Source organism: Pinus tabuliformis, chromosome 4_2, assembly GCF_031772625.1.
Source record: "Pinus tabuliformis cultivar Carrire ecotype Pingquan chromosome 4_2, CPIR1, whole genome shotgun sequence".
NCBI classification, from domain to species: domain Eukaryota; kingdom Viridiplantae; phylum Streptophyta; class Pinopsida; order Pinales; family Pinaceae; genus Pinus; species Pinus tabuliformis.
This window is the reverse complement of record NC_142304.1, coordinates 981,331,260-981,357,987: the sequence shown is the minus strand read 5'-3', so window position 1 is coordinate 981,357,987 and position 26,728 is coordinate 981,331,260. Positions and strand designations below refer to the sequence as shown.

General features: G+C 40.5%; 1 pseudogene; it reads right to left on the bottom strand.

Moving 5' to 3' along the window:
- Positions 1–9,424: 9,424 nt before the first annotated feature.
- Positions 9,425–26,728, bottom strand: part of LOC149172956 (uncharacterized) — a 30,826-nt pseudogene continuing 13,522 nt past the window's right edge.

The window sequence follows — 26,728 nt, the reverse complement described above, 5'->3', positions numbered from 1 at the left end:
TTGCGGCTATGTAAAGGAAGTAATCTGATAATAGTCTGTTGGATGCAACATAGGAGCATTTATGAGGATAGCCTTAAGATCATCAAAATATTTTTGTGCTACCTCGTCCCATGCAAAGGGCGTTCCTTGTTTGAGCAACCAGGTAAATCCTATATCTAGTCCAGCATAGTTGGGTATAAAATGACGGAGAAAGTTGTCCTTTCCTTGTAGACTCTGGAGTTGGTGCAATGAAGATGGAGGGGGTAAGTTTACAATGGCCTCTACTTTTAGCGGATCCAAGCAAATCTTGTCCTTGGAAACGATGAATCCGAGGAGTCATCCTAATTCCACACAGAAAACACATTTGTGTAGATTTAACCGAATGTTATAGTGTCTACAACATAGAAAAATCTGCCAAAGATGGTCTGGATGATCTTGGCGCTTATGAGAATGGATAGGAAGGTCATCCAAGTAAGGCTGGACAATGTTGCGAAAATCATGAAACGCATAAGACATTGCCCGTTGAAATGTGGCCCCATCATTTTTTAGACCGAAAGGGAGCTTCTTGTACGTGAACGTACCCCAATGGGCAGATAAAGGTTGTCTTCTCTTGGTCGGCTGGTGTGATATTAATCTAGTTATAACCAGAAAAACCATCCATAAAGGATAGGATCTCGCTCTCGGCACATCCTTCAGTGATTTGATCAATGGAAGGAGTAGGATAGATGTCTTTAGGATAGGCACAATTAAGATCTCGATAATCCACGCAAGCGTGGATCATGCCTTGTTTTTTAGTCACTGGGACAATATTGGACACCTAGTCTATAAGGGGGATGGGATAAATGAAACTAGATTTAAGAAGCTTTTCGACTTCACCCTTAATAGCAGCGGCCTTCCTAGGGTGCACCAAGTGAATTTGTTGGCGTACAAGCTTCGCATGTGGATACGTTGGTATTTAATGCACCACAATGCTATGATCAATGCCAAGAATTTCTTCGTAAGACCATGCAAACACATCATGGAATTCCTGAAAAAGATGACTATATGTCTTGATCTCATCTGGAGAACAAGATACCCCAATATGAACGTGTTCAATGATACCGAGTTTGATAGAAATGTCTCAGTGTCATTTAGTTAATATTACCCAAATTTCCTACCGACCATACTGCATAGGTAATAGTCTGTGGCGGAAATAGAGAAGAGGACTCTTCAAAAGAAGTAGACATGACCACCGGGCGAGGTAGTAACGAGGAGCGATGATGGGTATCGATCCATGGCAGTTCCTTGAGAGACATGATTTCTATGATACCTTCATCGATAAGGAAAGTCTTGGCTAAGGGATCAGATGACTCCAAAGTGCCAAGCTAGGGGGATTGAGAGTACATATCGAGAGAGGTCTTCGACATATGAGAATTAGAGGATGCAGAATTAGAAGCCGAAACAATTTCCACATAATTGACTTCGGTGGGACTAAGAGGCATGACCTCGCTCCAAGCATCAACAAGATCTGGTGCAGGTATGACCCAGGGATCAGATTTGACCGAGACCATGTTGACAGAGGCAACATGAGCAGGTGGGAGTGGAAAAACTCCCATTAAGGTAGAATCTTTGAAGAGACTTGCCCCACACTCTCATAGGGAGCACTAGAGTGCTTGACGTATGAAACGTTGCCATCCAAGGAGGAAGAAGCAAAGAAAGACAGTTGATCAATAGTGACAATCTTCCCTTGGTGGGGAAAATGGATCATGCGCAACAAAGAGGAGGCCACGGCATGCATGGCATGAGTCCAACTTCGGCCGAGTAGAAGATTATAATTGAGATTGGCGTCAACAATGTCTACTTTGAGTTGCATTGTCTTGCCTTCGAGGGTGATGGCAAGTTTAGGTAAGACACTGAAGGGTCACGAATCATGCCCATTGAAAGCTTCCAACGTGTTCGGAGACTGGTTCAGTGTAGGGGAACCAATAGCTTTCCAACACGCAGTTGACATGATGCAGGTGGAAGTACCTTCATCATTGATAGTGTAGTTGATGGTCTTCTCATTAATGATTACCTGAATAAGAAAGGTAAGTTTCTAATGAGGGAGCTGCAAAATAGATCAAATCAGAATCGATGGGATCGATGCCCCCGATAGCTGACAGTAAAGATTTCTGCTCCAATGGGCAGCTTTGGAGTACCTCGAGAGCCAACATGGTTGACAGCGTCTGAGCCAAATCTTCAACAATATTGTAGTGTTGAGTGGCTCAGGCGTTGGGATTATACGAGGATTTCCACAACACACCTCGAGAGGGTGGCCGTGTAGTGGAATCAAGGTTAGGGCACTCGATTTGTAGAGGTCCAGAACTTGAGGTAGAAGAAGAAGGTGTAGCTTCTTTTTCTTTCCCTGCTGCTGGAGCTAGAGTTTGATAATCTTTCAATCGGGTAGCCACATTAATGGGCGTGCTCATCATGAACACTTGAGATCCAGAGGAAGCAGATCAAGGTTGGTCTACTATCTGAGTTTACTGAGATAGAAATGGCTCTTTAAGGATGGCAGGGGTCCCTTTGAGCAAGCGACTAACTTTGTATCATCATGGGAAATCCTTAGTATAGTGATCCTCCTCACAAATGAGGCAGGGATACTTAGGTTTCTATTGTGAAGATTCGGCAGCAGATAATTTGGGAGGACCCTGTTTCAGGGCATCGACTTTAGCTTTGCCTTTGTCTTTCTTTTTTCCTTTCGAGGATTTGTCTGCTGCGGTAGACTAGACAGCATGGACCCCTAAGGTTTTACTAGGGCCTAGCGGATTTTGATATGAAACATTAGGAGTATTATTCGAGACCGACTTCTGTTCGAAAGAAGTTTTAGCAGGGGCCTAGGATACTAAACCAATAACTCCATCAACAGGAGGAGTAGCGGGTGACTTTATTGTTGCGAGATCAGATGATGGCTTCGGAGCATTGGGTAACGACTGCTATAAAGTGCTAGACTAAGAGTAACCCATATCCAAGTACTGGGCACGAGCGATGGCTTTCTCTTCAGTGACACATCCACCCATAGCTATATCACGAGAAATTAGGGCTACGAATGATTTGGTAAACCATTCGGTGAGCAACTGATCAGCTATCTCGAACTTGATCAGGCAACATATATGTCTCCATTCATGGATATGATCAGAGATGTGCATCGTAGTGTAGTGCTTAAGCAATGTGAGCAAATAGGTGTCTGTTTCATAACGAACCAACTGCTAAAAATCTGTGAGGAAAGCCATGGCTAACGAATTGAAGTCATGGAAAGTACTTTGAGGTAGCTCGATGTACCATTTTGCTGCGGCACCTGTGAGGGTCCGTTGGAAAAGACAAAGACATATGGAATCGTCCACGTATGAGTTCGACGAGCACCAGAGGTGATATGTCATCACATGCGCCTGAGGATATTCTTTAGCTTTTCCATTGAACTTTGGGCAATCACTTGGTATCTTGGATGGAATTCAAGGCTAGTACGACGAATGAAGGATTAAATAATTCGTAATGCGTGATACATTCGGCAACTCAAGTGTAGACAAGAAAGGTAACTAAGTGTTAAAAGGCATGGGTGGTCAATAAGCAGGCCCATAGGGAGGAGCCCATCCTTGCTGGTAAGGATTTTGGCCCCAAAGTGGGGGATTTGGCCATATGGGATCTAAGGTTGCCCCCATTGCAGATTACCTTGACAAAAGGGAGGAGTTAGACCTTGAATACCTTGAAATTGTCCAGGCATAGGCTGCTGATAGGAAATGTATGCGTTGAAAGGCTGCTAAGCCTATTTACCTTAGATGTATGGATATGGGACCTATTGTCCTAGAACATAGGGTTGTTGAGCCTGTTGTCCCTGAACAAGAGAGTTCTGAACTTGCAGTCCTTGGGCATAAGCTTGATACACTTGTTGCCCTTTGATGTAGGATTTTATTACCTAGCTCCTTTGGCCGACAGGATTATGAACCTGTTGACCCTGGACAAGAGGACTCTGCACTTGCTACTGCAGGACTTGACCTTGACCTTGTTGATACGTGTACAAGGGTTACTACTGCCCAGGTTGGTTTTTTCTATTTCATGGGTTGACCTTGCGATTCCAAAATTTGTCCCTGGGTTTGCAGTGGTTGACCTTGCAAGGATATGGGTTAAGAGGTATGTGGAGCATATTGCATCTATTGTTGCGCAACTTGCTGCAACTATTGGAAGGTTTGACCTTGCAGTTGTTACAGGTGACCTTGCTACGGGATAATCTTCCATTAATGCAACAAAGGTTTCCTTTGCGGTATCAAAGAGTGCCTTGGTTGTTGTAAAGGTTGTCCTTATTGTTGCAAGGGTACTTGAATAGTTCCCGGAAAATTACCGAACTGAATTTGGTCGTAGCCAGGTTGGATGTATTGCCCAGATTGGAGGGTGTAAGGCTAATTAACCAATCCTTGAGAGCCATATGGAGCGTAAGGATTTTGGTATTGGACGTGAGCCCCATAAGGCTACTGATACTGAACATTTCTTGATCCAGATGGACCAACAGGATTCTGAACCTATTGGTATTGGACGTTGCTTGATTCAGTAGGGTCAGCAGGGTTATAGATAATACCAGAAGAGGGCTAGTTTATACCAAGCATGTGAGCTTCTAAACCGCTCAAATTATTGGCACCTAACACCATAGAGACATTCAATTTCTGCCCCCCAAGTGGTGGCACAATCTTTCCACTGACTAATGGGACATAAGAACTGATAGAAACAATCTTTGAAACCACCGACTGCGACTGATGTGTAACTAGGATTGATGATACAAGAGTATTCAAAATGGTGGGTTGCACCAGAACTGAAGTAAGAGCTGGTTGGGAAGTCATGTTCGTGACGAACATACCTGACGTAGGCTTGACACCTGATGCCCAAACAAGGTTATGGTAGAGTGATGAGGCACTAGGTGTGCTTGACATTAAGTGCCCTAAAGACACATAACCGGGTGGAAATCTGGCTAGAATACCGAGGAAAATACAACTGCAATTCTTCCCCCTCAACAGTGTGTGGAGTAGAGACTTTGGACTCATCCGGAGAAGTGACTGGAGCATCGCCTTCGCGTTTCATGTCTGAAAATAAATGACGACGAATGGCCAAACGTGTACTCGGGGATAGTTCTAAAGGAACAACCAGTTGATCATACAAACTGTAAGGGCGTTGTGGTGATATATCAACAACATTAAATAGATGGTTCAGAGGATAGATAACTAGTCCAAGTTGATTGTCAATGGTCAACGAGCTCTTTGGAGTTCGAACGGGATTATCCAGAGATTCTAGGCCAAGATCAGTGGATGACCCTGAATCAAAAGTAGACATAGGACGAGATGACAATGGTTGAACACTCAAAACAATTGCGATTTCAACATTTTGGTCCTCAAGTGACTTTGATAACTCAGGAAATGGCTCCTTGGACAATATTTCAGACAGAGGAGAGGAAGAGGAATTGGGTGAACCAGATGGTTTAGCCACGATGACCTTGTCTTAGTCAACAGAACAAATAACTTCAAGGCTTTAAAATTTTGTTGAGCTCCAGTATTGCAACAATAATGTTGCCACTCCTGGGGCTTCCTTCTTTACTTTTATCAACCCGGTAGTTCATAACAGACTTGGAAGCGATGGTGTTGTATGCACAAGTACTAGCTCTTACTACAGGTTGTCACTTGATCAGTTGGCGCAAGTTCGCTAGGAGCTCAAGCCAACTTCTATGAATTCTGAGAAGAAGCTTTTACTGTGATGGAAGAAAGCTAACTCTACAAGGGCTATTCTACTTGCCGAAATAGAAGGAAAACTGAAATGAAACACAAACCCTAGCAAACCCTAGCAAACCCTAATTTTGTAAGAAAATAAATGGAAACTACTGAAATGGGTGCCATTGAATACTGAAAAGGTAAATTTAATTTATTCAAGCTACTTCTAAAGAGAAATGAGAAGAAATCATATTTTTGGTACTTTTGAGTATTTTTATGTGGAATTATTATGCTTGTGATTTGACTGGTGGTGACTATGCAGAGGTTTGGTGGCAAAGGAAGATGGAGTTGGCTTTTGCAGATGAAGAGGAAGGTGTGGAGAGGTCCTAAGAAGACCCTAGTACCCTTCTGGAGACTTCCATTGCGCTCATACTTCGAAAAATCACTCACATGAACTTCTACAGGAGGCTGCAAGGGATCTACAAGAGGTTCTACAGGAGGAGACCGAAAGTGGTTTTTGGAGGTTGGAAGGTTGAAAAATGGCGGAAAAAGGGAAATGAATGTTGGATGAAGGTGTTGAAGGGTCTAGGACTCTGTCAATGAAGATGAGGAAAGAACGAGATGGTTGGATTTGTTCAAAGGTCAAGAAAGCAACTTTGTACAAAAACGTAGGAATTAGGGCAGGTTAGCGAAATGTGGTGAATGAATGGAGAAATATCGAGAGATGAGCTGGTACAGGTTGTGCTATGGAGGAATGATAAGCTGGAATGTTCTACAAGTGAGCTTCACACTTGCTTCTCAAACTGACCCAAGCAAGAACCGAAAAACAGAGTTTTATCTATTTTAGCCTAAAATCTGACCTAAAATGAGAAAAGTGCTGAATATAACTCTATGAACAGAAAGTTGTGCGCGAAATCCATGGTAAATGAACATGAAATGGGCTAAGCATGTGAATCCAAGCAAAAATCAACTTCTCCAACTCAAAACATCACACTAGCAATTGCATGAAAGGCAAAAACTATGTTCTTGGTGGCAACGGTAGCGCCTTGACCTCAAATCATGGTCCCAAGGAGGTAGAAAGGAGATCAAGACCTACTGGTAGGCTTTTTAGATCTTTCTCTATTACTACAACAAACTACTTAGGCAACTTGAAGCAAGAACAACTAATTTAACCATCAAAAGAAACCTATTTTACCAAAGCAAGATTTAACCTAAACAACATAAATTATCCTATGAATGCAAGCAAAAAACATATAAATACACAAAGGAAGTGCCGGGAAACTTGGGTTGGGCCCAGACCCAAGAGTTTCAGCCCTCTAGGAAATATTATTGCTGGTTGAAAACTGGATTCATCTTCATTGATCAAGAAATAGTAGATACATCACAAAATTGTCTGCAAAAAAAGCTCGAAAATGAGCTGAGTACAAGGCTGCACAAAAGTGCGAAAATAAAATATGAAATGGCTAACCTATTGAGGCTTGAAGCCTTCTTATTTATACAAGTGTGGACTCCCAATAGTCCTCCTAAACTTAAGGAACTCGGCTACCTAAACTGAAGATAACAACAACTCTACTAAACTTGCTCAGCTACCCCTTTGGATCATCATTGTGGGCCTTTGTACTCCAAGCTGCTAATGGAGAACTCGAGGAAGGGGTCATTAATGAAAGAGACATCCCTCCTATAAGTCCTTAACCATGTTTCCTCAATTTTGGCTGCCAATATGCTCATAAATGCTTGGTCCTTGTCCAAAAATGTTCAAAAATCTGCAATAAACACTCATCAGACTGTGGCAAAGTGACTATCCCCATTCACTCTTTTGACATAAATATATTCAAAAATATGCACAAAACTATTGAGAATGGTAGATTAAATGAAAATAATAGGTATAATGAGCCCATATAATTACCTATTTCTGGGGCTCATCATCACCCCCCTGTTGAATGGGTTGTTCATCCTCTGAGCAACTAATCCAATTCTTCATCTTTAATAGCTTTAACAACTTCCCTGACATCCCAAGCCTTTGAGGTGATGTCCTCCTCTCTGTCATGAAACCCCGCTTTTCTGTCCACTTCCTCCCATTGTTTCTGTTCTTCCTCTTCCTTAAACCCTTCTAATAGTCCTAACAGTAGTGGAGGACTGAACTTAAGACCCATCTAGTTGGCCTTCAAGTTTTGCATTGATTGTTTATATAGGGGCACTCTCATCATAACTTCCCTCATTCTGGTTGGGGAATGATACACCTTTATCTTTAGGCTATGTGACAATTTATTCCACCTTCTCATGAATGCATGAAGGCAGTCATCGCCAAATAGTCTCTCCATATCTTCAAAATGAGCAATAGCTTGTGCTTGCCTGTCAACATAATCAAAGAGAACTCGAGGATTTCCTGCAAAGTGTTGATGGGCATAGATGAGAGTTGAGGGGTCTTCTAGTTCGACCCTTATCATCAGGGGCTCACTTAGCTCTTTTATCATGATCTTCTGAATTTCCACTGCCCTCTTTTCTTCACGACTCAACCAAGAAGCAATAGCCATGAGTTGTAGGTCTCCCAGTGTAGCATTTGGGTCCCATAAATTCATGTCTGGAAGTACCATATTATGAAGGTAAAATTCTGCTAATTTGGCTCTATCCTCAGCTAAGCTATTATCGCATAGATGCATAAACTGACCATAATTTTGGAATGGGATTGTGCCCCTCTGGGCCAATGTTTTAATCTGGAATTGGAGCCACTGGTATTTGAGATACAGTGCATAAGATCTAGCTGGTTGTCCACACTGCAAGGCCTCCATTACCCAGCTAGCCATGCAGGCCATCTGGGCTTCCTTTTCCTGCAACTGTTGTTTCAAAATCAACACTTCAGTTTCTGCATGAGATTCTTTTTCTTGTTGTTGTTTTATCAACATTTCAACATCAGTCTGTGGCTCTTCCTCTTGCTGATGTTTCTCTGCTGCTTTATTATCTGCTAGGGGACCTTCTTGCTGTTGCTGCCCTTCCAAGATCGGCAACTTGTCTCCCCCTTGAGTTTCCTGTTCTTGTAACTGCTTTTTCAACAGTTCATTTTCTTCCTGTAGTTGGGCTCTTCTAATGCTCTCTATGTGCCTTACCATGCCCAACTCCCTTCTCAATTCTCTCAACTTATCTTCCATGTGCCCTATATCTTCAACTCCTTTAGATTTAGCAATCTGCATCCAAGTGTGGGTTCTGACCCTTTCTTTTTCTAATTCAAAGAAAAGAGGCACAACAAATTTTTGTGGGATGATCTTCCCACCTTCTAGAAGATTGTAATAGGAGCCTAAATTAGGTTGAGGGCTTGGTTTAGGTATTTCTTTTGCCTTGCCTTCCTCTTGTGACTATTCTGTTGCCTTCTCTTCTAATCTTTCAGTCTCTTTCAACTTAGCTAGTGTCTCCTGTAGAGAGGTTTGAGCTTCCTGTAGGACTGCTTTGGAGTCCATCAATTTGACTCTTTCCTTCTAGGTGGAAGTTTTGGGACTCCCTCTCTCGTAGGTGATAGAGATCTTGGAGGGAGATTCCTCCTTCTTCTTAGCAGGTGCATCCTCAATGGTAATGGGTTCTTTGGATGATGGCTGGGGCTTGCCCACCTTAATCCTAGTGCTCCTCCTGGCTTTGAAATGCATAGATGTTTATCTTTTTCTTTTTCCCTTTTGTTTTGTTGGAGTGCTCAATGCAGCAAGCACAGTTGCTGCTTCTCTTGCCAATGTTTTATGGGATGTTTCTTTCTGCTATTCTTTTCCTTCATCTCCTGCAGTCTTTCCTGTGTCTATTGTTTTTGCTTGTGTCTCTTCTATCTCTGGTGGTGTCTTCTCCTTTTCTTGTTGAGTCCCTGCATCTTCTGTGGTAGTCTTTTTCTGAGATTTCTTGCACTTTTTCTTCTCAGCCTTTGTCCTCTTCCTCTTCTCTATTTTTGAGATTGTTTCCTTTTTTGCCTTAGGTACAATAGTGGATTTGTCAAGTTTCTCCTCTTCTTTTTGCTTTTCCTCTATTTCAATATTTTGTGTCTCCTCATGAATTTCCTTCTCAGTTTCCTCTTTCTGCTTCTGCTCCTCACTGCCAGATGGGCTAATTTCCTTAGTCAAAGTTTTGATGTCATCTTCTCTAGACATATTCTTGAAAATTCCCAAGATATGGGGATGGTGTATGTGTGTAGGGCATCTTCCACCAATAATTAATGAGGCCATGGTGGGCCAGCTGGTCTGGAACCCCTGCATTCAACTTGGTGCCACATTATATCAAAGACTGGAGGAGGAAATATGGGAGACTGAGTTTTCTTACTACAGGTAGGTCCATCCCATATCTCAATTCATGCACTAACCTGAAGTGATAACCATAAATTATACCGAAACTTCCTTCAAAAGTGATATATTTCATTATCTAGTCATTAACTTCACTCCATGGAGGAGGTAAGCTTTTCCTTCTGACCCCATTTTATCCTCTACAGGATGCTCCTCGGGTTGAAAAAATGTCTTCTTAGCAACCTGTCCCAATGTTTTTTCCTCCTTGCTCCAAGGGAGCCCAATTGGAAGACTTGTGATTCTACTGATAAAATCAAGTGTAAGCTCTAGGGTCAAACCCCTGAAACTGACTGTAGCATGTGTTTTCGAATGGGGTCTTAAGGACATAAAAAATTGTTCAGTCACCTCCTCATCATATCCATGAATTCTTTCGAAGAAAGACATACAGTTTTCCCTAGTGAAGAGCGCCACCAATGCAATTTGTTGGAGTTCAAAGACTCCTTTCTCATAAAACCTCATGGCATGGTGTTTATTGGTTTCTGAAAGTGCTCAGGTGAGAAGGAAGGCAATGACTTCCAAAACCAGAAACAGAGGGATAGCTAAGTTTTATTTTTTTCTGAACTACAGAAGGAATTTCCCGTGTGATCCTTCTTCACAACACCAATTTGCAATTTTCCCTTTCTTCAAACTATTTTCAACCTGAATTTGATTCTTGGTTTCTGGAAGAAATCAATACTTTGATAGAATAGGGACTATATAAAACAATGGTTTTTTTCATAGACTTGCAATTTTGTTTCCTTCCTAGGTTTGATTTCTATGATTGCATCCCCTTTTTTTACAGCAAAATGTGAGGAAGAAAAAGGCAGATTTTGAATCAACAGAGAGAATGTGCAGAACGCAAAAAAAATCATAGGCAAACTTTTGAATTTCTCTTTCTTTGCTTTTTTCAATCAATACTCTATTTTTAATCCACCACCTTATATAGACATATCGTATGCAGAGCAGGTTTCTGAGCCTACCTCATTCCCAGCTCAAATTTGACAAAAATTCTGACTTTTTCTGCTGCAAAGCTTCTCTCTAGCCTTCCTATAGAAAGCCACCTGTAGATGGTGTTCCTGATGCTGTAGAATGTAGTAGTGCTCCTGTAGAACCCGATAGGTGGGACAGTTTTGAAAAACTGGCAGAAAATGACTAGTTCATTGTTTTGGAGGTGGTAGATGAGTACTGTAGTCGAGAACTTCGTAAATGAACATGAAACAAAGGGTGGTGGAGGCTTAGACCGCACTGTACTTAACTGATGGCGTAATATGCGGTGAGGAGGTGAGGTGGCCGAATGGGTACGTTATCCCCATCCGGACTGTTGGTCCTACGCCAGTGTAATTATGGTTCTTCATGTCACCTGACTACCATCACCTCCCTTACTCCTGTTATACGCCACCACCACTACCGGTTCCGAATTTTTTCTTCCTAAGTTGACATGCCACACATGCTGACTATGTATTTGATCGGTAGTTTGAATTAGACAAGGCTTATTTGAATTCCACGAGGGTGTGTGAACTGAACGAGGGTGACCAGTTAGCTAGCCACCGATTCTGCTTTAATCCTGACCATTCCCATCATTCGTGCAGTTTTGAAATAATATTCATGCAATCAAGGAATCGGTTTAGCCATACATGCTTAGCCGCTGTTGTAATATGCATTCTTCATACTTTGGCACTTTATTTCCTCGTTGTTGTTGGTACTGGTGCTTTGCATGCTTGACCTTTGGCTTATGCTGATGATAGTTCGCTTAGGCTCTGCTCGTATGTTGCATGCATACTTGCTGCTGACCCTGTCTCTGGAGTATGTTTTTCAAAGGGATCAGCTGCTATAGGAATCCTGCAGGATTTCCTATAGCTGCTTCTCCTTTTGAAATTTAGGTTGATTCTTGAATAGGGCTTAAAAAAACTACTGAAGAAGGTCTCGAATGAGAAGAAATAGTAGCTGGAAGGTATCAGGTAAGAATAAGCAAGAAAAAGGTTGCTACTTTATTTGTCATCATTTTTTGTGTTTACAAAATGAAAGAAATAGAATTTTTGTATTTTGTCTGTGCAGGGAAAGAAAAAACGAGTGGAAATGTGGGTTTGCAAGGATGAAATGGAGGGTTAGGCGAATGGATGGTGGTAGGGAGGTTCACAGGCTTTCTAGACAAATTTCCAACCCTCGGGTTCTTCTCTGAACTTGATTTTGGCCTTTCTATAGTTTCTACAACATCCTCCTGTAGAATACATAGAGTTTCCTATAGGATGCGAAATTTTTAGAACAAATGAGACCAAGGCCTGGAAAAGGATAACGGTGATGGAGGGATGGAATATGAAGGGTGTATGCAGCCTGGCCATGTCTTTTTCTCTTGTGTGACCCTCTTGCAACCTGAAATTCATTCAAAAAGAAGTTAGGTTATTTATTTTTTTTCTTTTTTTCTTTTTTTTTGAGATAGATGGGGCACCTCCGAGAGGTTTTCACCCTCACTGTCTTGCCTTGGGTGCCTCCAAGAGGTTTTCACCCAGGGATATTTTATTCCTTTTTCTATTTTTTTTTTTTTTTTTTGTTTTTTCTCTGATTTTTTTTTTCTTTTTTTGTTCAGGGTGTGGGTGGAGTGGAGATAGGAACCTGCTATACTACCAACACTGTTTTTCTTAGATTCTCAATGAACTCTTGCTTGGAAAGGGGCTTCCTGCAGATCTTAAATCTATGCTCATTGACGAGCATGGGGATGAATTCTTCATCTATAGTCCAGATAAGGACTGAACCATTGTCATTACATTTTTCTATTATATATGGTCCCAACCATCTTGTCCTCAGTTTTCCCTTGAAATATTTATATCTTGAATCATACAGCAGCGCCTAATCTCCTTGCTGGAATTGTTTTTCTTTGAGGTGTCTGTCATGCCATATTTTTCTTTGAGGTTGTACTACCTCTGAGTGGAGTAGGGCCTGCATTCTCTATTCATCCAATCCATTTAGCTGAAGCAATATTTCCTTTTGTGCATGGCTAAGATCTAGGTCCAACGGAGCTGCTATCCTTAATGTGTTATATTCAAATTCTATTGACAGTAAAGCCTTCTTCCCATAGACTAGCTCATAGGGGGTAAACCCTGTGGTGGTTTTCCAAGTGATGTTATAGGCCCAGGTGGCCTCAACCAATAGATCTACCCAATATTTTCTACTGCTGCTTACTACCTTAGTCAAAATCCCTTCCAAATCTCTGTTTGTGACTTCCACCTCTCCGTTTCCTTGTGGATGATAAGGGGTGGAAGTTCTATGCTTAATCTTGTGGTGTGTGAGCAAATCTTCAACCAAATTGGAGGTAAACTGACTCTATTGATCTGTGACTAACTCTCTTGGATAGCCAAACTTGTAGAAGATATTTTCCCTCAAAAACTCAGCTACTTTTTCCTCTGTTGCTGCTTTGATCGCCTTTGCCTCTACCCATTTTGTCAGATAATTTGTACGAACAATGATGTAAGATTTTTGTTTTGAAGGAGGGTTGATAGGACCCACAAATTCCGTGCCCCACTTTTCAAATGGCTCGAAAGTCACTTGAGCTTGCAGGAGCATCTCATCCCTTGGACTAGGTTTTCCCATCCTTTGACATCGGTTGCATTGGCTAATATATCTCCTGACATCTTGATGAAGAGTGGGCCAATAGTAACCTACCTGCAAAATTTTGAAGGCAGTCCTCTTTGCTGCAAAGTGGCCCCCAAAAGGCCCATCATGACAATTTAGGAGGATGTAAAAAACTTCCTCCTTCCTGACACATCGCCTCAAAATCTGATTTGGGCCAAGTTTAAAAAGATTGCCCCCAATCCAAGTGAATGGGGCACTTTTTCTCACGATCTTGCTCTTCTCTTTTGAGGACAAGTGTGGTGGAAACTGTGTTGAAACAAATAATTTGCTATATCAGAAAACCATGGAGAGAGTACTGAAATAGCAAATAGGTGTTCATCTGGCATTTGATCATCCACCATTCCTTCTTCACATGTAGGCAGATCTAGTCTAGACAGAAAATCAACAACAACATTTTCCTTACCGGGCTTATCAACAATAGTCAAATCAAATTGCTGCAATAAAAGTAACCATCTAATGATACGAGCATTTACATCTAGTTTATTCATCAAATACCTAATTGCAGCATGATCAGTGTGTACGAATGTTTGGTAGCCAGTGATGTAGTGTCTGAACTTGTTTAGGGAATGGACTACAGCTAGGAGCTCCTTTTCTGTTACAGTGTAGTTTAATTCTACCTTGGACAGGTTTTTACTGACAAAATATATGGCATAAAGTAGCTTCTCTTCAACTTGCCCAAAGGCTGCTCCTATTGCTTTGTTCGAGGCATTTGTGTGAATGTGGAAAGGTAGGGCCTAGTTTGGACCTCTCAAGATTGGGACAATTACCAGCTTACCTTTCAAGGTATCTAGAGCTTCTTGACAATTGTCAATCCATATAAACTCAACATCTTTTCCCAAAATACCAAACAATGGAGAGGCTAGCTTACTAAAATCCTTAATGAATCTTCTATAATACCCTTCTAAGCCTAGAAAACTCCAAACATCTCTTACCTTTTGAGGAGGTGGGACCCTTTGGATGATAGCAATCTTGTTGGGATCCACCTATAATCCTTGATGAGAAATTGTATGACCTAGCACGGTCCCTTCAATCATCAAAAATTCACATTTTTCAAGACTGAGGGACAAGTTCATTTCAATACACTTGGCTAAAACTCTTCCCATGTTAGTCAAAGCTTCCTGGAAGTTAGAACCATAAGGGGTAAAGTCATCCATATAGATCTCCACTAAATCGTGAACCAGTTCAGCAAATATGCTTAGTACTGCTCTCTGGAAAGTGGTGAGAGCATTGCACAACCCAAAAGGAAGGACCTAGTAAGCAAAAATACCCCATGGACAAGTGAAAGTGGTCTTATCTTGGTCTTCTAGGCTGATTTGGATCTGGTTGTACCCGCTAAACCCATCTAGGAAGGAGAAGAACTTCTTCCCTACCAGGCTATCTAACACTTGATCTATGAAAGGCAAAAGGAAATGGTCCTTCTTGGTGGCCTTTTTTAGTTCCCAATAATCTACACAGATTCTCCACTTCCCATTTTTCTTTGTCACTAGCACCAAAGGAGAAATCCATTTGCTGTCGGAGATGGGATAGAAGAATCCTGCATCCAACAACTTTTGTAGTTCTTCTTTGACAATGTCCTTAACGGCTGGATTCATCCTCCTTTGAGGCTGCCTGACTGGTTTACAATCTTCTTTAATGTAAATTTGATGAGTACAGACTAAAGGGTGGATTCCCTTCATCTCCTTATAGCTCCAAGCAAAAGCATCCAAGTGATTTTTTAAATAGCTACACAGTTCTTTATCCTGAGATGTGGATAGGGATGAGTTTATCTTCAAAGTTTTTCCTGAGCCAAATTCCACATTCTTAACTCGGAGGGAGGTCGGATCAGCCACAAAGAGATCAACTAAGGGATTAGCTTGGGTTTCTTCCACCAACTCTTCTAAGGGCAACACACTGGGGGGTGGATTTTGAATCAAGTTCTCAATAAGATCATCCTCGGTTTGTGGACCCCCCATGGTAGCCTCTACTGTACACAATGGTGTGGAATAGACTTCATCCTCATCTTCCTCCTCCAACCAGAGAGGTAAATCATGTTCTAGCAGAGGTTGGGTAGGAGGATAGAGGACTAGCTATTTGGACATATGCCCATTCTTGATTGTCATGTTCCCAGCTCGACAACTGATGTAGGCATCTGCAGTAGCCAACCAAGGTCTTCCCAGGATGAGAGGATACCCAGTGAGATTTGCCTTTGGTTGGAGAACCAGAAAATCAGCAAGGTACTCCCAGGAATCAATAGAGACCATGAAATCTTCCACAATCCCCTCAGGGGTCACGGTGGAGCAGTCTGCTAACTAAAATACTATTGAGGTCTTTCTTAGGGAACCCTGAAGGTTGAGTTTGAGCATAGTGTCCCTTGTCATCACATTAATGGAAGCCCATAGATCAATCAAGGTATGGGGGATTATGGTGCCATTGATGTGGACATCGACTATAGGACTCCCAGGGTCTAGATATTTTGGACAAATTACTTGCCCCAACATCAGGTTGGACAATTGTCCTATGACATTGATAATTGGGGCATCTCTCTTTCGCCTGCCTAGGTGTTTGAATCACTTCTCCTTGATAATCTTGTTGTATATAGGAACATCCTTTATGGCTTGGAGAAGTGGTATTTTTACACATAACTGTTTTAATTCTCCCAGAAGTTCAGTTTCTTCTGGGGTCGGTTGTGTGGTTCTAGTTAGTCTCTCAAGAAAGGGTGGAATGACTTTGGATTCAATTTCCTGTTTTTCTTCCTCATCCTCCTTACGAGGAGGTTGGCTATCTGGAAGAACCTTCCCAGATCATAGGTTAATCTCCTGAATCTCCATAGCATAGGTTGGGCATGATGTTTCTCCACTATATACGCCTCGACCCTTGATGAGGTGCATTCCACTGAGGCTGTGGCTGAGCATAAGGATGAAATGAATGAGAAATTGGAGGAGCCTGGTATTGAGGAGGATATGACCAAGGAGGGGGTGTGGATCAGGAAGGATGAGCAGGGGGGCCCCAAGATGGCATGGAAGTGGCTTGATTGGGGTTGTAATAGCTCTGGGATGTCCCTTATATTCCCTATTGGTAACGTCTGGGTCCATGTGGCCTCCTTTGGTTCATGAAATAGAGTGGTTCAGTGGCTCCTTCAGCCCCCTGATATGCAACTTTGATCCTAGGCAAGGAAGGGCACTGATTCGTAGGATGGTCTTGTTCACAAACTACACACACTTCTATAGAGTGCAATGGAAATTCATTCCTAGGATGCTTTCTTGTGCACCTGGGACAAAAGATGGCCAAAGCCCTCTTGGCTTCCTCTTCTTTCCTTTTGATATGAAAGGTATCCATTTGCATGGCAAGAGCCTACCTCACCTCACTCTTGAAGTCTTTTAGCCATTTATCAAGTTCATTTATAAGGGATGAACTGGATGAGGATGTACTGCCTAAAGGTTGAATTCCCCTACCTCTATTTCTATCTGACCTGGAATGGTTTCTAAACACAGTCTTTATGTCATCATAAGGTAGTTGGTAGATGTCTCCCCCAGCCAGCAAATGGAGGGTATCTAGAAAGTCCGAAAACCAACTTCAGAGATTCAGGGTCAAGTGTGCACCTAGCCCTTTTATAACTGAGTTGAAACCTCTCTTCATAGTCTTCTAAAGATTCATCACTACCCATGGTCATTCAGAAGATTTCTTCCTTGGTTTCCTTTGACCTGCAATAGTCTCAGTATTTTTTTTTAAAGGCTTGCTGCATCTGAGCCCAAGTTGTGATACTGTTTCCAGGTAACCCCATGAACCAGCGCAAGGCTGCATCCTTGAGGGTAGAAGGAAACAATTTCAACTTCTGCTCGTCTTCTGCATAGTCATATGTTTGACAGAGAACAACGAATCCAAACAAGAAAGTAACAGGATATTCGGTAGTCAGTCCACGGAAGTGAGGTAAGGCTAAAGGACTTATGTTTTTCATTATTGTGTCCCCATTGGTCTCTGGGATAGGAAAGGCACCTTCTATTCTTTCCCCATTCCCTCTAACGTTTCTGTTTTCAACCATGGTCTCGGGAGGAATGGTTTTTTTCTCTTCTTCTGTTATAGAATCTTCGTATATCTCTGGAGGTTCACCTATAGGATCTTCTGGATCAGTGCCACCAAAGAAGAGAGAAGGGTGACTCAGTGATGTGTTGGGGGTGTTGGGTAGGAATTTTCTGGAGTTGTCTCTGTTCCTACGAGGCATGAAAGGAAATCTCTTTTTTTTGGGTGATTTTTGTGTTTCTTTTTCTTCTTGTATCTGCAAAAACTAAAAGGGATTGAACATCAAATTGAAACTAACTAAAATAAACCTTGTTGAAATGAAAATTACAGAATTGAAATGAAAGCAAGAGATGGCTAATCTACTTTGCTGAAATGAAATTGCAGAATTGAAATGAAACAACTACTCTACTTTTGCTAAAATAAACTACTTAACAAAATGTTGCAGTAGAAAATAGGAGAAAAGCAGTAATCACAAAATACTCTGATGCTTCCCTGGAAACAACACCAAAAAGAGTGGTGAGCTCCAGTATTGCAGCAATAATGCTACAACTCCTGGGTGGGGCTTCCTTCTTTACTTTTATCAACCTGGTAATTTGTAACAAACTTGGAAGCGACGGTGTTGTATGCACAAGTACTAGCTCTTACTGCAGGCTGTCACTTGATCAGTTGGCACAAGTTCACTAGGAGCTTAAGACAACTGCTATGAGTTCTCAGAAGAAGCTTTTACTGTGATGGAAGAAAGCTAACTCTACAAGGGCTATTCTACTTGCAAAAAAAGAAGGAAAACTGAAATGAAACACAAACCCTAGAAAACCCTAGAAAACCTTAATTTTGCAAGAAAAGAAATGGAAACTACTGAAATGGGTGCCATTGACCACTGAAAAGGTAAATTGCATTTATTCAAGCTACTTCTGAAGAGAAATGAGAAGAAATCATATTTTTGGTACTTTTGAGTATTTTTATGTGGAATTATTATGCTTGTGATTTGACTGGTGGTGACTGTGTAGAGGTTTGGTGGCAAAGGAAGATGGAGTTGGCTTTTTTAGATGAAGAGGAAGGTGTGGAGAGGTCCTAAGAAGCCCCTAGTACCTTTCTGGAGACTTCCATTGCGATCAGACTTCAAAAAATCACTCGCATGAACTTCTACAAGAGGCTGTAGGGGATCTAAAGGAGGTTCTATAAGAGGCTCTATAGGAGGAGGCCGAAAGTGGTTTTTGGAGGTTGGGAAAAAGAGAAATAAAGGTTGGATGAAGGTGTTGAAGGGTCTAGAACTCTATCAATGAAGATGAGGAACGAAGGATATGGTTGGATTTGCTCAAAGGTCAAGAAAGCAACTTTGTACAAAAACGTAGGAATTAGGGCAGGTTGGCGAAATATGGCAAATGAGTGGGGAAATATCAAGAGATGAGCTGGTGCAAGTTGTGCTATGGAGGAATGATAAGCTGGAATGTTCTACAAGTGAGCTACACACTTACTTCTCAAACTGACCCAAGCAAGAACCGAAAAAGAGAGTTTTATATATTTTAACCTAAAATCTCACCTAAAACCAGAAAAGTGTTGAACAGAACTCTATGAACAAAAAGTTGTGCGAGAAATCCATGTTAAATGAACATGAAATGGGCTAAGCATGTGAATCCAAGCAAATATCAACTTCTTCAACTCAAAACATCACACTAGCAATTGCATGAAAGGCAAAAACTGTGTTTTTGGTGGCAGTAGTAGTGCCTTGACCTCAAATCATGGTCCCAAGGAGGGAGAAAGGAGATCAAGACCTAATGGTAGCCTTTTTGAATCTTTCTCTGTTACTACAACAAACTACTTAGGTAACTTGAAGCAAGAACAACTAATTTAACCATCAAAAGCAACCTATTTTACCAAAGCAAGATTTAACCTAAACAACAAAAATTATCCTATGAATGTAAGCAAAAAGCATATAAATACACAAAGGAGGTGCTAGGACACTTGGGTTGGGCCCTAACCCAAAAGCTTCAACCCTCTAGGAAAGATCAGTGCTGGTTTAAAACTGGATTCATCTTCATTGATCAATAAATAGTAGTTACATCACAAAACTGTCTGCAAAAAGAAATCGAAAATGAGCTGAGTAGAAGGCTTCACAAAAGTGCAAAAATAGACTATGAAATGGCTAACCTACTGAGGCTTGAAGCCTTCTTATTTATAGAAGTAGGGACTCCCAACAGTCCTCTTAAACTGAAGGAACTCGACTGCCTAAACTAAAGATAACACCAGTTCTACTAGACTTGGTCGGCTGCCCCTTTGGATCATCATTGTGGGCCTTTGTACTCCGAGCTGCTGATGGACAACTCGAGGAAGGGGTCATTAATGAAGGAGACACTCCTCCTATAAGTCCTTAGCCCTGTTTCCTCGAGTTTGGCTACCAATATGTTCAAAAATGCTCAGTCCTTGTCCAAAAATGTCCAAAAATCTGCAATAAACACTCATTAGATTATGTGGCAAAGTGACTATCCCCATTCACTCTTTTGACATAAATATATTCAAAAACATGCACAAAATTATTGAGAATGATGGATTAAATGAAAATAATAGGTAGAATGAGTCCATATAGTTACCCATTTCTGGGGCTCATCAAATTTCCTTTTAAGGGACCTCACGATTTGGTAAAAAAACTAACATGATGTTTCGGATCGTGGGAAATCGATTATTAAGATGCATAAAAGACTAATGTTCTTTCATTTTTTAAGAGTCGAGAAAGAAACAAGGATGACTCTATCACTTTCGATTGGAAGCGAGCTCGAAAGGACAAATACTCAGATGATCTTTTAAGTTTAATGAGTCAAAAATATCAAATGACTACTCTGGATGATCTAGGTAAACAAGATTACCAAGAAACCGTGAACTGCAGAATACCTCATGGCGAAACAATAAGTACGAGCAGGAAATCTCCCTGAATGTTATGTTCGGTGTATCACGTTCGCAAGGCGACCGACTCGGCTTCCTAAGGATAAACTGATTGTAGCCTAGTGGGGTCTCACGTTATATAATCAACAGTACGGTGAGCGCAAATTTGTGGTAGCACTGTCTAATGCCAAAGCTAAAGGAAAATGTTAGGTTTACAGACGCTGGAACATGCCTCTAGCCTAGACCGTCTAGATATGATCGTTAATGTCAAATGTTCCTTATGTTAATTGGATTCATTTTAGAGTTGATCTTGAGTTAAAGTTTAGTTTTCAAGTCTTAGCGATGCTACTCGAAAAACCTAAAATGCAACTAAATGGGACAAGACCCTTCAATTCGATGAAATGCCTACACTAGATAGGGTAGAAACTACTCAATCAAATGCAAATAATCAAGAAAATGAAAATGAAATGATTTTTCACTACTTCACTTTTTCAAAAAATAAACTAATGAAAAATGCATTCCAATTCCGAATTTCCTGACAAGCACTTATCTATCAGTCCTTTCAAAATGAAAAAAATTCTCTTCCTTTTTCAAGTGCTAATGCAATTCTAGTTTTTTTTAGAGATGCAAATCATAATGATGCAACAAGCTAGAATTTCATACTTTCTCATGAAATAAAGAAACAAAATTTTCGCATACAATCCTTCAATGAAAAAGGTTTTGAGACTATGAACTCTTCAAGTAGATGAAAATATGAAAAGATAAGTTCACTCACATCAATGAAAGATCGACTTTACCAAACACAAGACCAAAAATGTAATCTATGCCAGAAAAATATGTTCAAACTAGTAAATGAAACTTTTTCAAACTTATGCAAAAGAGGTCAAAATTGTAAAGAGGACCAAAAACAAATGCAAGAAGAAAACACACTTACAACCGGACTCGATGCGTCCACAAGCTTTTGAATGGGTGACTAACTAGATGCCCTTGTGTCTCAGGCCGTTCAATGACTCGATCAATCAAACAACAAGATGACAAGCCAACAAGCAAGCAAAAACCAAATGAAAAGTAGCTTCCTAATCAGGGATAAAACATTCAAAAGGGCTCACGGGGTCAAAAACACAAGAGAAAAACACACTGGTCAAGATTAGGGTCTAGAACTAATCTTCACTTACAGGCATCGATGCGACTTCCTAACTGACAACAAGCACCAGAGGCTAGTCGGCGTGACTATTCCTCCACAATTCGCATTGATCAGCGCGACTGTCAGCCGATTAAACATGTTGTCCGAGGGAACTAAGGAAAAATAAAAAAAATTCAAAACAGGGACCATATCTACTACTATGAATTTTAGACCTAGGCTAGTAAGCAGGAGAAAAGAAACAGAACTAATGGGGAAACATGAAACTAGAAAAGTTCTTACGAAATCATGAAATCCAAAACAAACAAAAGATGGGATATCCCCAGCGAGTCGCCAATTTGTGGTGAAGTAAAATTATAAGTGCAGACACGAACGAATTCATCTAACCTGATAATAGGTCTAGCCACAATAGATACATTCTATGGAATATTTCCTTAAGTTAGAATCAATCGAGAGGGCATACCTCTCGGTCATTTATCCTGCTTGATGATGTCCTCGCTTACTCGCTCAAACAATCTCTCACTTCCTTCTTCAAGATCCTGAAACAAGTAAACAAAAACAACACAAAAAAAATAATAGAAAAATTACAATTCAACCTACTTAATGAGTCAAGAAGGATTAAGATACGAATATGTAATATTACAAAACATGTAGGAAATCAATCAATAGTTACATATATTAATATCAAAGACAGATTACAACCATTCATATTGACATAACAATCTTCCTCTGAAAAGACCAGGTTCCCACACACTTCTGCTAGAACTTCATTATGGCTTCAAACAACAATAGTTTGAAGTCTCTTCCCTTTAGGCTTCACTTGAAACCAAACACACTTATCCCTCACACAACTAGATGGCTACAACTAGTAGTAGCTTGCTTGTCTAAAATAGTATACTCACACTCAACCAAAACTCTAACACTGACTAATTTGTGCTTGGGAAGAAGGGAGGTTTATATAGGAAATATGGATGGAAGATGGATCCTCTTCTCATAAGAGAAGGAATTATCCCTTGAAGTAGTTCCATCATTATAGGGTAAAGGAGCCCAAACTGTCATCCTCGACTGCATCCGGCCAAATCATTTACCAAACTTCCATTACTGAGCTTCTAGAGATGGAAGCTTCGGCTCTAATTTAAAAGACTTTCCATAATAGGACGGCATGACTGGAACACGGCTCATTCACCCCGATCGGCACAGGGAATAGTGCTAATTGTTGCACATCATCATGGGGGAGAGAAAGGTCATCAGCGCCAGCCTTGTAAATTGGGCAAACTAGAAGTTTCAGGGGAAATGGTACAAAATGGAAATGATCTGCTCATGAAGAGGGACATAATGGGATTTTATCCATGAAGGCAAAGCATGCCGGTTTCACTGTAGAGGTCCTCCAAGATCAAGGAAGGGGGAGTACAGGGACAGTGACAAAATGTTGTGTAACAGGAGATCTGCAAATCAAGCATGATATAATATATTTGACATCTTTGATGTATATATGCCTAATAGTACATATCTGAATAGGCATCTAACAATACATGAATCTATGATATGGAAACAACCATCCGAATAGAAGGGATCATGTGTATGGATCCACGGCATGGACACAACCATCAGAATAGAAGGGATGATATGTATGGACCCACAACATGTACACAACCATCCGTATAGAAGGAGTCATGTGTACAATCATGAATAGCTAATAACTCCACACAACTTAGATTTATCAGATGAAACCCAAGGTCTTCATATCTGTCTCGATCCAACTAAAGTATGAATCCTACCATGTGAATAGGCATGTTAGAATTGAACATGATAGAAAACCACCTGATTACCAGTCAATGATGTGAACCGTTAACAGACACGAGAGAAACCACCAATAATTATAATGGTTCTCAAGGTACATCAACATAATCCATGAGTGTGAAAAATTAAGCTAAATTCGAACACCCATAGAATAATTCAATCAAAGGCCAGTGGTGTGAACCTATCATCGAATGTGAAGAACTTGCCATTGAGGCATGCAAGCTCTAAGGTATTGAAAGGGAGTTTCTAAATCATCCTCCTGGATAATGAGATGGAGTCGACAGGAAGTGATCCATCAAAGGAGGGCCATAATGTTTCCCACATCATCGACAAGAAACAAAGGATGTGGCAGATTAGGTAAGAGTAGTTCAAGATTGTTACAGAAAGGTCAAACAATGTACAAGAAGTTAAAATGCAGATGGGACTTCTCTTGAACAAATTAGTGACACGACTCTGGAGTTTCGCAACATTTGACTCAACATAGAATCAAAGGTCATGATGACAAGAGGATATAATCGGATGAGAGGCAAATGGATTCCCAAAATCTAGGAAGGTAAGTGATGCAATGATGATAACCTAGACTTGACATGAGCGACAAATAAGTGCCATGTTCAAGAGTGACATGTTGTCGTTTTACAAAATACAGGACATGTTTACTTCCATTTTCCCCCACTATTTCTAGCGAGTACCTCATTATTTTTTATCACGAGCTTGAAGAAGATAGCATATGCTTGTCGTATAAGTCCATCCTTCAGATGAATCCATCCTAGTAAGTTTGAATGAGCCCTAGGAAGGAGTAACTTGGTCTCGTCATGGTGACAAGTCTTATGTCATTTAAGCTTTACGAGCCTGATGGAGGGGTAACTCAACATATTTTTCATGTTTAGAGAGTTTAAAAAAGAGGAAAAAAGAAAATCCAAATGTCCCTTTTCGTAGATAGTCTCTCGAATCTGAAAAGGTAGAAAACAATATTCAAGAGAAACTCTCAGCCACGTGTGACTAAGGTATTCATTTTTCGTACAATAGTCTATCTCAGTCCTCAAAATAGTTAAACTTATACTGAGTAGACGTCATTTCATTTACTTTAATCAACTCTAAAGAACAAGTACTCGACTATCTTTTCATATTTCAAGAGTCAGAAAAGAGCTGAAAGATGACACTAGGGGAGTCCCTTTTTTGTTTATTTTTTACGAGTCCAAAAAAGTGATAAAATAAAACTTGCTATTTTAGTCAAAATCAATCACCATCACCATTTATCCATGACATGTCGTTGCACAAGTAAACACCCATTATCCGTTTCGAGAAAAATATTAAAATATAAGGAAAAATGTGCCCTAAATGGTAAAAATATATTAAAAAGTTTATATAAACTCAAGAAGTAATTTTTTTTTTACCATTTGTCATTTGGTAATTTGGAGAGCACTTTTTACCCCAAATTTCCCCGCTCTTTAGGCAAGGAGTGCAACCAATCTAAGACACTGTTAAACGATCTGTTTGTTGCTAGTAAGATTCCTCTCCATTTTTATTGTGTTTTCAAGTGATTTCATCCATAGAGTAGGTGGTAAGGAGGGCTCATTTTTTTTTTGAGGGTGATCAGCGCGGGTTTTACCGAGCAGACTCACACTAATCTCCCTGAGCTCAATGATGCCATCACGTTGGAAGTGCAGAAAAATTTAGAAACATACGTGTTGGCACCATGGCATAAAAAAAAATTCAAAACCCACCAAGATTAATGATTGGTTTGCAAATTTTCTTCCATAGAAGCTAATAAAAACTTTGTAAATGGATGTTTCACAAGTTTTTCACTAAAAGAATGGTGATTGAATGGAAGGAAAGAGGTCATGAAGCAGAAGAACATGAAGCAGCCCAAGATCCAAATTGCATAGCGACCCTTTGGGCATGTGGACTATTGAAATTCTTCTGTATCCCTGGGGTTGGACCCAGATGGAATTACTGCAACATTTTCTTGGATGGTAGGATGTATATCACCAACTATTTATCATAGGAGACCAAGAAATTGAGATAGATATTGAAAAAATCTATTTCATTACAGGTTTTTCCATAAGGGGACAACAAATTCAGCTATCTGGTTCTCGTACTGGGGGAGAGAGTACAAATATGTTGACAGTGAGACATTGCCCAAGCTCTCGAAAAACAAAGAGTGGGAAAATAGATATAAAAACTATCAAAAACCTCTCATTGAGAATGATTCTTCATACTATGGCTCGAATAGCTGGAGCTCAAGTCCTGCACGAAGCGACTAAGTCTCACTTCTAGTATGCAATAGATTGTCTTAGTCCCACAATATTTAACTCGTGCGAAGGTTTGTTGGTCAACATGAAAGACCAAATCAGTAAAGGCAATATAGGGAGATTGAAACAATTCGACTATGGATCAATCTTGGTGACATTCTTCCTAGAATGTGTACCATTATTCAGGTATTAGTGGATAGAGCTGGAGGCTCCAGGACCCAAGGATCCATGACTGTTGAGGTGGGATGAACTGATGCCTTGTCATGGATATGGTCAACAAATGTCTTTTCCCTCAGCATTCTCTGGATGACTGCGACAATAGCTCATCATGGTAGATGATTGGGCTTATGCCAATACATATTTCCGAGGATATCTCAACCTCCCACTTCCACCTGGCACATAGTGGACTGATGCAGGTAAAAAAACTATTTTTTAATGTCTTTTCAAGTATTTTGATGTTTTTGTTTTATGTGAATTGAGATTTGAGACTCATGATTTTTTCAAATGTTGGACCAAAGAGACCTCGAGGGGTTTCTCCAATAGCTAGGATGGTGGCATGGAAGATTGAGGATGCACCTATGAGGAGGGATTTGATCCCATAGTAAAGGTGGTATGTAACCTGGAAGCCTTGACAAGAGGAATTCTAGAGTATGTGACTATGAATAAGGTGCATACCATAGGGGTATCATCCAAACTACATTAGTTATTGAACCGAGTTATCAAAGTTGTTTTGTGCTACCATGAGCACCATGTTGGTGGATAGCCATATCTCTAGTTTTCATTTTCTGCACTTATATAGGCTTAAGAAGCCATGTGTCTCAGAACATAGGATTTTGATATTTTGATGTAACAGACATTTTTCAAACTCTCTCTCTCTCTCTCTCTCTATATATATATATATATATATATATATATATATATATATATACACATACATACATGTTTTACCTATTGTATCTACTATTCCTACTATGTGATGGTTTTATTTTTACATGCGTCGCAAATGTCTATCTAAAACATGATTTTCCAATGTGTTTGTTAATGTATTTAGATGTCTTGGAA